We start from the raw sequence: 11212 nt of genomic DNA, 5'->3' as shown, positions 1-11212 counted from the left end.
CTTTTGTTCTCCTTTGTTTCTCTGTTGTTGATTTCTAGTTTCATGGCATTGTGGTCGGTAAAGATGCTTGAGATAATTTCTATCTTCTTAAAATTGCTGAGGTTTCTTTTGTGCCCAAGTACATGATCAATTCTGGAAAATGTTCCATGTGCACTTGAAAAGCATGTATATCCTATTTTTGGGGGGTGTAATGCTCTGAAAATATCCACCAAATCTAGTTTTTCTATTGTATTATTTAATATCTCTGTTGCCTTATTTATTTTCTGTCTGGAAGATCTGTCTAGTGATGTTAATGCAGTGTTAAAATCTCCAACTATGATTGTATTCCCATCAATATCCCCCTTTAACTCTGTTAGTAATTGTTTTATGTACTTAAGTGCTCCTATATTGGGTGCATATATATTAACGAGTATAATATCCTCATCTTGTATCTCTCCTTTAATCATTATAAAATGTCCTTCTTTATCTTTCTTTATGGCCTTTGTTTTAAAGTCTATTTTGTCTGAAATCAGTACTGCAACACCTGCTTTTTTGGCTTTTCCATTTGCATGGAATATCCTTTTCCATCCTTTCACTCTCAATCTATATGTGTCCTTCTCCCTAAAGTGGGTCTCTTGTATGCAGTATATTGAAGGTTCTTGCTTTATTATCCAGTCTGCCACTCTGTGTCTTTTGACTGGAGCATTTAGTCCATTAACATTTACAGTAATTAATGATAGATGTGTGTTTATTGCCATTTTCAACTTATCTTTGCAGTTGAATTGGTATATCCTCTTTGTTCCTTTCTTCTTCCTTTTGTGGTTTGGTAATTTTCCTTTATATTATCATGAATTTTATTTAGTTTTAGTGACTCCCTTGTGAGTTTTTGGCTTGTGGTTACCCTTTTTTGTAAGTCTATTAGCCCATTACTATAACTTTTTTTATTAAACTGATAGTAACATGAGCTCAAACCCATCCTACCAAGAACAAAAAATTTAAAAAAGAAAGAAAAAAAATTCTATATTTTCCTGCCTCCCTCTCCCTCTCCCACTCTCAATGCTTTGTATGTCTTCTTTTATAATTTTGTGTTTATTTTATTTGTAATTCATGAGTTATCACCTTTCCAGTTGTGAGTTTCTCCTTTCTGTAGCATCCTGCTGCTTTTCTATTTAGAGTAGAACTTTCAATATTTCTTTTAGCATGGGTTTAGTGTTGCTAAACTCTTGTAGCTTTTTCTTGTCTGTGAAATTCTTTATCTCTCCTTCTATCCTAAAGGATAGCCTTGCTGGATAAAGTATCCTAGGCTGCATCTTTTTTTCATTCAGGACTTTGAATATATCTTGCCACTCCCTTCTGGCCTGTAGTGTTTGTGCAGAGAAATCAGCTGAGAGCCTTATGGGGGTTCCCTTGTAACTCACTCTTTGCTTTTCTCTTGCTGCCTTTAGGATCATTTCTTTATCCTTGACTCTGGCCATCTTGATTATGATATGTCTTGGTGTGGGTCTATTTGGGTTCTTCCTGTTTGGGACCCTCTGAGCTTCCTGTACTTGGATATTTGATTCCTTCTTTAAGTTTGGGAAGTTTTCAGTCATGATTTCTTCAAAAACCTTTTCAATCCCCTTTGATCTTTCTTCCCCTTCTGGGACCTCTACTGTGCAAAGATTGGCATGCTTTATATTATCCCATAGGTCCTTTATGCTATTTTCATTATTTTTTATTTGTTTCTCTTGTAGCTCTTCTGATTGTGTGCTTTCTGTTGTCCTGTCTTCTAGGTCACTAATTTGTTCCTCTGCATTACCTAGTCGGTTCTGCACAGCCTTTATATCATTCCTCATCTCAGCCAATGAGTTTACCAATTCTACTTGGTTCTTCTTCAGAGCTTCAGTTTCATTTTTGACATATTTTATATCTCTAAACACTATCTTTTTTAGTTCTTTCAGTACTTTGATCACTCCTTTTTTGAAATCTTGATCTAGTAGGCTATTGATGTCTATTTCATTGATCGTTCTTTCAGGGGATTTCTCTTGTTCTTTTAATTGGGAGTGGTTTCTCTGCTTCTTCATCTTGCTCATACCTCTCTGGCACTGTGGTTTATGGAGTATCAGTTATCTATTGTGGTCCTTAAGGAGTTTATCTATCTAATGCCTATGTAGGAATAAAACTTAGAAATGAAAAAAAAAAAGAGAGAGAATTTTAGAAGAAGGGAGAAAAGAAAGGTTTGAAAACAGTGTATAATGAATAATAGAAGAGCAAGTTGAAGCAGATATTTTAAAAATAATAGAAAAAAGTGTTTAAAAAATTTAAAGGGATTAAAACTGGGGGCATATATAATTGTTTAAGAAGTAAAAATTAAAAGGGTAATAGAAAATAGAACAGGTAAAACAGATTTAAAAAAAGGGGGGGGTGGATTGGTGTTCTCCTGGAGACTGTGTGCTTTTAATGTGAAGTCTTTCTGTCTTCATCCTGTTTTGGAAGCTCAGCTTGCTGTTTCCAGAGGCCCTGCATTGGCGCCCTCCTCTGTGCTGCTCCCCGTGCCTGTCGGCAAGCAGATCGCTCCTCCTCCGAACACTGGGTCAGGTGCAGCTCTCCTTTGCTGTGGGCGGGCAGGTCACTGCCCTTCCTGATGCCACAGTCAGATGTTGCAAACTGGCCAGGTAGGAGGAGGGGGTTGCACCCCCTCCCAGCCCCACAGTCAGGGGCTGCGTTCCTGCCCTAAAGGTAGGGGGCCACCCGCCCTCTCCACTGCTCTGTGCGGCTGCGCGCTCCGCCTCGGGTCAGCGCTCTGCAGGCTGGCTCGAGGAAGACTGAGGAACAGCCCTGTCCCTGCTCCTGGCCCAAACCCAGTTCCTTGTTTGTCTCGGCGGAGCAAGTTCTCTGAGGGACCAGGATGGAAGGATCCTATCTGCCTCGGGCTGTAGACAAGTCTCTGGCCTTTGAAGCTGCTAAGTCCTTAGGTGCAGATGCAGGTTTTGCCCCCGCCCCTGCCTGGGTGCTCAGTGCTGGAGGATATGGCTCCTGTGCCTGAGCCCCACTTCTCTTCCCCTGAAAACTTTCCGCGGGTTTTCAGAGATGGGGGTATGCACCCTTCCCCCCAGGGTACATCAGCCGTGTTGTTTTATGGAGGGCCCAGGTTGTTCTGCCCTGTGCACCCACAGCCATGGCACGCAGTCCCCTGCAGTCCTTGGGGCTGCCTCAATGCAGCCATCCCCCTCCTCTGCCTGGCTCGGGCAGCCTGGCCCTGCCCCCAGCTGCCAGCCCGTGTCTCGGGCTCGGTGTTGCAGGGACCCTCTGTGCCTGTTAACTTAGTTCTGTTGGTCAAGGGCTGCTCTGTACAGATCTGAGCCCCGGAGGTTCTCTCTCCGACCCGCTGGCCTCTTGGCTGGAGAGGAGAGACCCAGCGAGCGAGCGCCAGTCCTCCTTTGCTGTCCCTCCCCGTGGGACCCGTCCCTCTCTGTCCTGCCTTTTCTTCTTTCTTTTTTACTTTTCTCCTACCAGATTTCTGTCATCTCTATCTTTTGAAGAGGACGATGTTCTGTCGGAGTTCCTAAGGTGCCCTGGTTGGCTGAGTGGGTCTGTGGATGTGAGTCTTGGTGCATCTGTGGGAAAGGGTGAGCTACGAGCATTCTTCTACTCCGCCATCTTGGCCTCCTTCTCTGTTTTAGTCTTAATAATATTAAGCTAACTAGACAATTCATTGAAACCTCATAGGAACTTGAAGTCCACAGTACTGCGATGCCATGCTCCTGTAGACAAGGGGTCCCAGCCTAGTTTATGTCAATGTCTTTTTCTGGAAAATATTGGTCATGTACACCCTGCACTCCTGAGTTCAACAATCATCTTGGCTCAGAAGTTGCTCTTTGAAGACTGTCGCAATCAACCTTGGATAGATAAAAAATAAGTATACAATAAATCTCTATAAACAAATGAATAGATAGGTGCACTATAACACTGATCACGGATTCCCAGTCCCTCCAGGGTAAGAGTTGATTTAGCAGATTGTTGTAAATTTTTCTTTGCAATTCTTCTGTAGTTTGTTATTTTAACATTAATTCTATTTTGGAGTTTTGTTTGTATTTCTGATTTTAGCTAAGACTTAAAGATTTGGAGTATATGAATTCAAAATAGGCTGCTATGAGTTCTATATGGACAAGAATTACAAATAAGAACTACTAAGGAACAAAGCAACACATTAAAATTATACAAATAGGAACTCCTTTTAGATACTCCCCACCCTTGTGATGGCATTTAAAACTATTTTGCAATCCTACCAATTGATCACATCTGGTTTTCACTGAGTTCTCTTACTGAGCTATTATTTCTTAAAAGCTTACTGCATTTATCACTAAACCTAGTACTATAAACATGTGAAAGATGTTTCTTTTTCTTATTTTTTCTAACTTGTACTTCTTGTTTGAAATTCCTTTATCTTGATCTTTCTTATCACCAATCATTTCTCTCATATATTTCTCCTGTACTTTGAACATAACATGCCCTGATTAAAAGTTTCTTTCTCTCTTTTTTCTTTTATACAGTCTCTTTTGTTCTCAGAGTAAGAGAAGTACATTTTGCCAGAGAATATTATAACTTACTGGAGAAAAATGCTGCTTAATTACAATGTCAACAAGCAAACAAATGAACAAAATAATTAATACATTTCAAATACTCTCAGAAAAATTATTCTCTCTAACAGTGTTAGGTTATGAAAATTAAGATGCTATCTTTAACCTCTATTTCTGAAATCTAAAGGTTCCTGAAAGTCAACAATTTGTGACAATGTCAGCAGTTTGCTAAATTTTTGTAACCCAGACAGTGTAGCTTAACCAACAGAAATATCATCTCACAGTTCTGAAGGCTAGATGTCCAAGCAAAGCATTTGCAAGTTTAGTTTTCTCTCGAGGTCTCTTGGCTTACAGATGACTGCCTTTCTGCTGTATCCTTATATAGTCTTTCCTGTATTCATGCACATGCGTATCAGTTGCTTTCTCTTAATCACCTTAATAAGGACAACAGTTCTATTGAATTAAGGTCCAACCGTATGACCTCTCTTTACCTTAATTGCCTTTTTAAAGGCCCTATCTCCAAGTACAGTCACAGTCCGAGGAACTACTAATTAGGACTTCAACTTGGGAATTTAGTGGTACACAATTCAGTCCATAATAGACAGCTATTTAACTGTAGCATAATTACTACCTAGGTGCTTGTGGTATATTCATATTTATAGAACTAAAGATTAACATGTCTTCATGAAAGTAATACTTTAGCAAGGTTATCAAAAGAAATAATATCGCCTGCCAGCCTCTCAAAGACTAACACATGGGTTCTAATTTCCTCAGCCTCTATCATTCTTTTAGTGATAAGTATTGACACCAAAGATACAAAAGGGAAGTAAAAAATTCCTCTCTTGTCTAATGGCAACATCAATGCCAAATTATCCCCAAAAGGTCCTGTCTGATTTGATCAGTTAGGATTAGGAGATGGAAAATAATAAATAAAAATTTTAAAAATCTTTATATCCATATAAATACGGACTATATATATAATATATACAATATATATGTGATGTTTTTCTCTCAAGTACAGCCCCACAGTGTGGTTGCCGTGATTACCTGTGATGATCTGTCTCATCTCTCCACCATCTTTAGCATGTTGCTAATGGTATAAGATGGTTTCTGTAACTCTAACATTCACAAATATTTCCAGCCAGTAGAAAATTTGAAAGACATGAAATGAGTACACCTTACATTTGAGAAAATCTCTCAGAACCGCCACACAGATGTGTTGTTTACAGAAGTTTACAACTTGGCCATATGGACTCAGGTAGATTTGAGAAACAGTGCTTTATCTAGATAATTGTTTTGAACTGAATAGTGTCCTCAGAATTCATATGTTGAAGTCCTAAGCCCCAGTGTCTAAGAATATGACAGTATTTGAAGATAGAATCTTGAAAGAGGCAACTAAGTTAAAATAAAGTCATTAGGGTGGGCCTTAATCTAATAGGATTGACATTCTTATATAAAGAGGAAGTCTGGACACAGACATGTACACAGGGAAGACTGCATGAAAAGACAGGGAGAAAACTGCCTTTCACATGTCAAGGAAAAGGCCCTAGAAGAAACCAGCTCTGCCAACATCTTGATCTCAAGTTTCTAACCTCCAGAACTGTGAGAAAATAAATTCCTGCTGTTTAAGCCACCCAGTCTGTTATGGCAGCCCCAGCAAACTAATTTAGCCAGATACTTTAGACAACTGAACTGCAATTTCTTGAATGTTGACAATTTATCACTCTATAAAGATCTAATGTCAGGTCTTGAGTTATGGGAGCAGCTGAAGATACTTTATGAATATTCATATTTAAAAAGATCTTTGAATAGCCAGTTTAGTGATGGAAGAGCAGAATCTTGGGTGTAGGCAACACCAATTACAATATATAAAGTAATTTGTAAGTGCTTAAAGTATCCTCAAGCTAGACTTTCTACCAGGCCAGATAACTGTATTTCTACTTGAAAATTAACTGCTATGATACTTTGCTATGTGATAATTTAACCTTTCTTCTCAAGATATGTCTACTCTGAGATATCAGCCACCTTTTGGAATGCTTTATAATCACCCTTTCTACAATTTGAACCGTTTTCTTCAGAATTTACTACTGTTGTGATATTGGAGCAGATTGGTACTCTCTTTGTGGAGGTGGGGATAGGCAGTGAGAGCCAGAAATGCTTGTCATCGTCCTTTAGAAATTCTTCAGTCCCATACCTCAATGTGCACAACTCTTTAGAAATACATTAATGCATAAAAATGTATCAATACATAAATTACAGAATGAATATTGAAAGCAAGTTTCATCTTATCATGTGTTAATGGTGACATGTACATTTAAATTTTACTAGTTTTTTACCTTATTCATTTTCTATCTGAAAGTTTGTACCCCACTTTTTATTGCCAATCTCTCCTATTCCCCTCAGCCCTAAATGTTACTATTTAAATATTTGAAATGGTAATATTAAAATATTTTATAAGAATTTGCAGTATTACCGTAAATTATCTGAGTAGTTGAAAATGTGTGTCAACTAGGAAACCCATTAAAAGAAATAATCTCAAAAAATAATAGAACACTACTAAGAAGCAAACTCTTGCCATTTCTTGACAAGCATGACTTTGTCCCATAATGTAAACAGACAAACAAATATCTTAACCATTTACATAAAGTTCTAGATTAAAGAAATAAATTGTTGCACATTATGTCTAATACCAAGATAAGCACAAATTCAAAATAATTATTTTTTGCTGTCTTTTTTAAAAGTTAGCATTGTGAAAACATTTGTCTCCATTTCATTCTGAAAATCTCATTAACATAAAGAAAATTGTACAAAATTGAATAGACATATAAATTACTATAAATAAAATAGAATTATTCATCAGACTACAGATATATAGAAATAGATATCTACTCTCCAGTTCAGCAGGGATGGTAGTAGGTAAGTAGTAGGGGCAGGAGAAACAAAACAACACACACACCAACCCAAAACCAGACATTACACCAGCACACATAAGGGGACCAAAATGATCACATGGGAAAACTGATTACAGAATAAACAAGAGTATCCACTGGACAGAGAAGTATTTTAAAGGATTGTGTTCATTATCATTATTACTCACATCCACTAAAATAGCAACTCTTATGAAAAATAGAACTCAGAATATGAGACTAAGAAAACTAAAAACATATAGTTATTGAAATAAGGAATGCGGTCAAAGTTAGTCTTGAAAGAAAAATTCAGGTGTTCTGAAACAGTAGTTATCAAATTGTACATGTATTAGAATCCCTGTAGAGTTTCAGGGAGTTCAGGGCCTCCCTTCCCGTACTGGTCCAGTGACTACACTTTTAAGCACAGCTGTTCAAAATTGTCAACGATGACAAAAGTGTAAACTAAGAAGAAGTGTTATAAGCTTAAGCAATACTACAGAAATGTTATGATCTACTTTCTAGAGAGAGAGAAAGAATTTAAAAAACAATAAGCAAATTGTATATGAGACAAAAAATAAAAGAAAAAATTACCATATAGAAAAAAATGTGAACAGTTCAAAAAATAGTGCAAACTGCCTACAAAGATTTTCATAAAGGATCCTATCCTAGAAAGTCCTTTAAAATTATTAAATTAAAAAGAACACTGTATAATAATTTATAACAGAATTATATCTGCAGAATATTAAACCTTTCAGAAAGAAAAGTAAGCACAAATTAACACACACACAAACATTAACATTAAATATATTCTTTTGAGAAAAGACTTCATCTTAAGACTTCCCCCAGAAATATAAAATGGAACCTAATAAAGAGATAGTCACGGTTTCAAGGAGAGTATACTTACACAAATGGGGCAGTGACAGTCCTCTCAAGATAAATGTCCTATATGTAAAAATAAACTCAGAATATATTATATAATTCCACATACTGTAGTACTAAGTGGTTGGAATTTATAAATGATATGTTTATGAAAGTTGAAAGGTGGTGATGTTGGACAAACTCGATTAGGGGAACTACATAAGAAATGAAGGATTCAGATATGTAACAAACTAACTTATAGAATATACTTGAGTTTTTTATATATATATAAGAAAAAAGAGAGCATATGATGTTTATGCTCCACTTTTCTCCTCTAAAAGTTATGTTTCATGATATCACTTTATTTATGAATCCAGTAAAACCATGTAGTTGTTGATAATTTCTTTTTTTTATTGAAGTATAGTCAGTTCACAATGTTGTGTTAATTTCTGGTGTACAGCATAGTGATTCAGTTATACATTTATATATATATAATATTCCTTTTCATATTCTTTTTCATTATAAGCTATTAAAGGATATAGAATGTAGTTCCCTGTGCTTTACAGTATGAATTTGTTGTTTATTTTATATATAGTAGTTAGCATCTGCAAATCCTGAACTCTCAATTTATTCCTTCACCCTTCCCTTTGCTCTCCAGTAACCATAAGTTTGTTTTCTATATCTGTGAGTATGTTCCTGTTTTGTAAAAAACTCATTCATGCCAATTTTTTAGAGCTCACATATAAGTGATGTCATATGATATTTGTCTTTCTCTTTCGGTCTTACTTTACTTAGTATAAAAATCTCCAGGTCCATCCATGTTGCTGCTTAAACTGAATCATATAATCACTATTTATTAACTTTAAAAAGCTACGTAAAGGTAAAGCACAGAATTAATCAATTTTAGAATAATGTAAATATAATAATAAATATTAATAACAAAAATTAATATCATAGGTGATAATATTTTGAAGTGGAGGAGATACAAAGAAAAAAGTAGGAGGGAGATAAAGGGGCAATTTTTTTCTGCTATATATCAGGAGGTATTTCTTAAATTTTATGGTTCTGAAGTTCCATTTCAAAAAGTGGCACAGAAGTTGAGATAAAAATCTTTGTCCCAAAGATTAAAAAATATACTTTAATGATAGCATAAGCTATCTATTCACAAATAGCCTATAGTTTTATGATATGGTATATCATAAATTCTAATTTCCAAACATATGGATTATTAAAATATCAGCATTATCTCTAAATATTTTTTCTCATACTATTTTGTCTTTGCATTCTAGCCCCATAGTAATCTATCCAAATTAAAACTCAGCCAGAATCTTTCAAGCTATAAGAAGGAGCATGGAGTTATATTTCATTGACTTTGGCATTCTGTTTTTGAGAGCTTGTGAGAGCTACTAATAAATTGTTTCATTAAATCTGCATGTAATGTATTTACCTGAGGTTATTTTATTTAACCTTTCTCTAACCTAATTCTTAATTTCAATGATTTATTACTCTTATATGCATTGCTCTTTTTAATCCTCACTTTAGTTTCCACCCATCCTCATTTTTCAGGTGAGAAAAATGCTTTTCGGGGATATATGCCTTAATCAATGTCACAACACATGTTTTTGTGTGAGTAGCTGAAATTTGTTGTCAGATGCTTTCAGAGACCATACTAATAACAATATGACTAAACCTATTGTGATGTTAATAAAATCAGAGAAGAGATAAGTTTAAGATAATCACTCTCAATTGAGCTAAATTCATTATCAGGACCAAACATGTGCTCCATATTCAGTATCTTAAACTTACATTTTACTCCTTGAAATGTATCAGTCTCATAATCCTTCATCTCATCATCATTCATCATCATCATCACTATATCCATCATCCATTGTTACCCATAGAAATGTATTCTATGTTTGCATAAAATGAAGAAAAGCATAAAATATAATCTCCGAACTAGAACGCCTTTTTAATGAAATGGGTGACATTTTCCAAGTTGACCTCTTTTCCAGCAAAAAAAAAAAAAAAGTCAAATTTCTCAAATTAAAACCCTGGCTGGATTTTTTTCTAAGCATTGGTGATAATCCAATATAAGTTAAGAATGGCAAACTTTTTGAGAAGACTGTAGACATTATACTTTCAGTTTACATGGAAGATTCTGAGGATCCAAACTTAAAAATCAGGTTTATTCATTAAAAGGTGCCATTTCAGCAGGTGGCATGGGATTTGCTTTGAGTCATTTGCTTCACTGGTGAAGCACATGCTGTTATATTAACAGCCATCATGAAGACGTGAAAAGTAATTTGATCCTTTAGAGACTCTTTCTACTAACATAGAGTAAATGACTCCAACTTTATTTAAAATAAGGAAAACTAAAATGTGATAGAATAACAAAATGTTGCCACTAAAATGTATGCTTCTGTTTCATCATGTTTGTTTCTCACTTTGATGCTTAGGTTGAACAGTTTCACAAGTAAATATAACTGGTTGGCTCATGTTTATTCAGGAAGATGAGAAAAGAACCCCGTTGGAATAGCTCCACACAGGCAAATTCCCCCAGACAGCACTGAATCTTGAAGCCCAGAATTGAATAGAGCCCAGAGTGAGCCATGTGCAGAGATAGAGGAAATTGAAACTCACAGGGGATGTTGTTTTTTGCCTACAATCTGTATATGCCACATACAAATGTTTCTACTGCCAAACATGTATGTAGTCATACTGCTGAAACAGTGTACTGATTCTCTGTGCCTAAGGGATTAAACTCAGTTACAACTCCAAAGCTGTGTGATTTGGGAAGACTTCATCATAGTAAGCTGAAATTTCTCTTTTGTGAATAGTTATTCATTTTAATTATATAGGAAATTGTTCATACACAATAGGTAATTAATACAAATCTATTGTGGATTATTA

The sequence above is a fragment of the Camelus ferus genome, chromosome 14, assembly GCF_009834535.1.
Source record: "Camelus ferus isolate YT-003-E chromosome 14, BCGSAC_Cfer_1.0, whole genome shotgun sequence".
NCBI lineage: Eukaryota > Metazoa > Chordata > Mammalia > Artiodactyla > Camelidae > Camelus > Camelus ferus.
The sequence above is the reverse complement of the archived record's forward strand: the minus strand, read 5'-3'. Positions refer to the sequence as shown.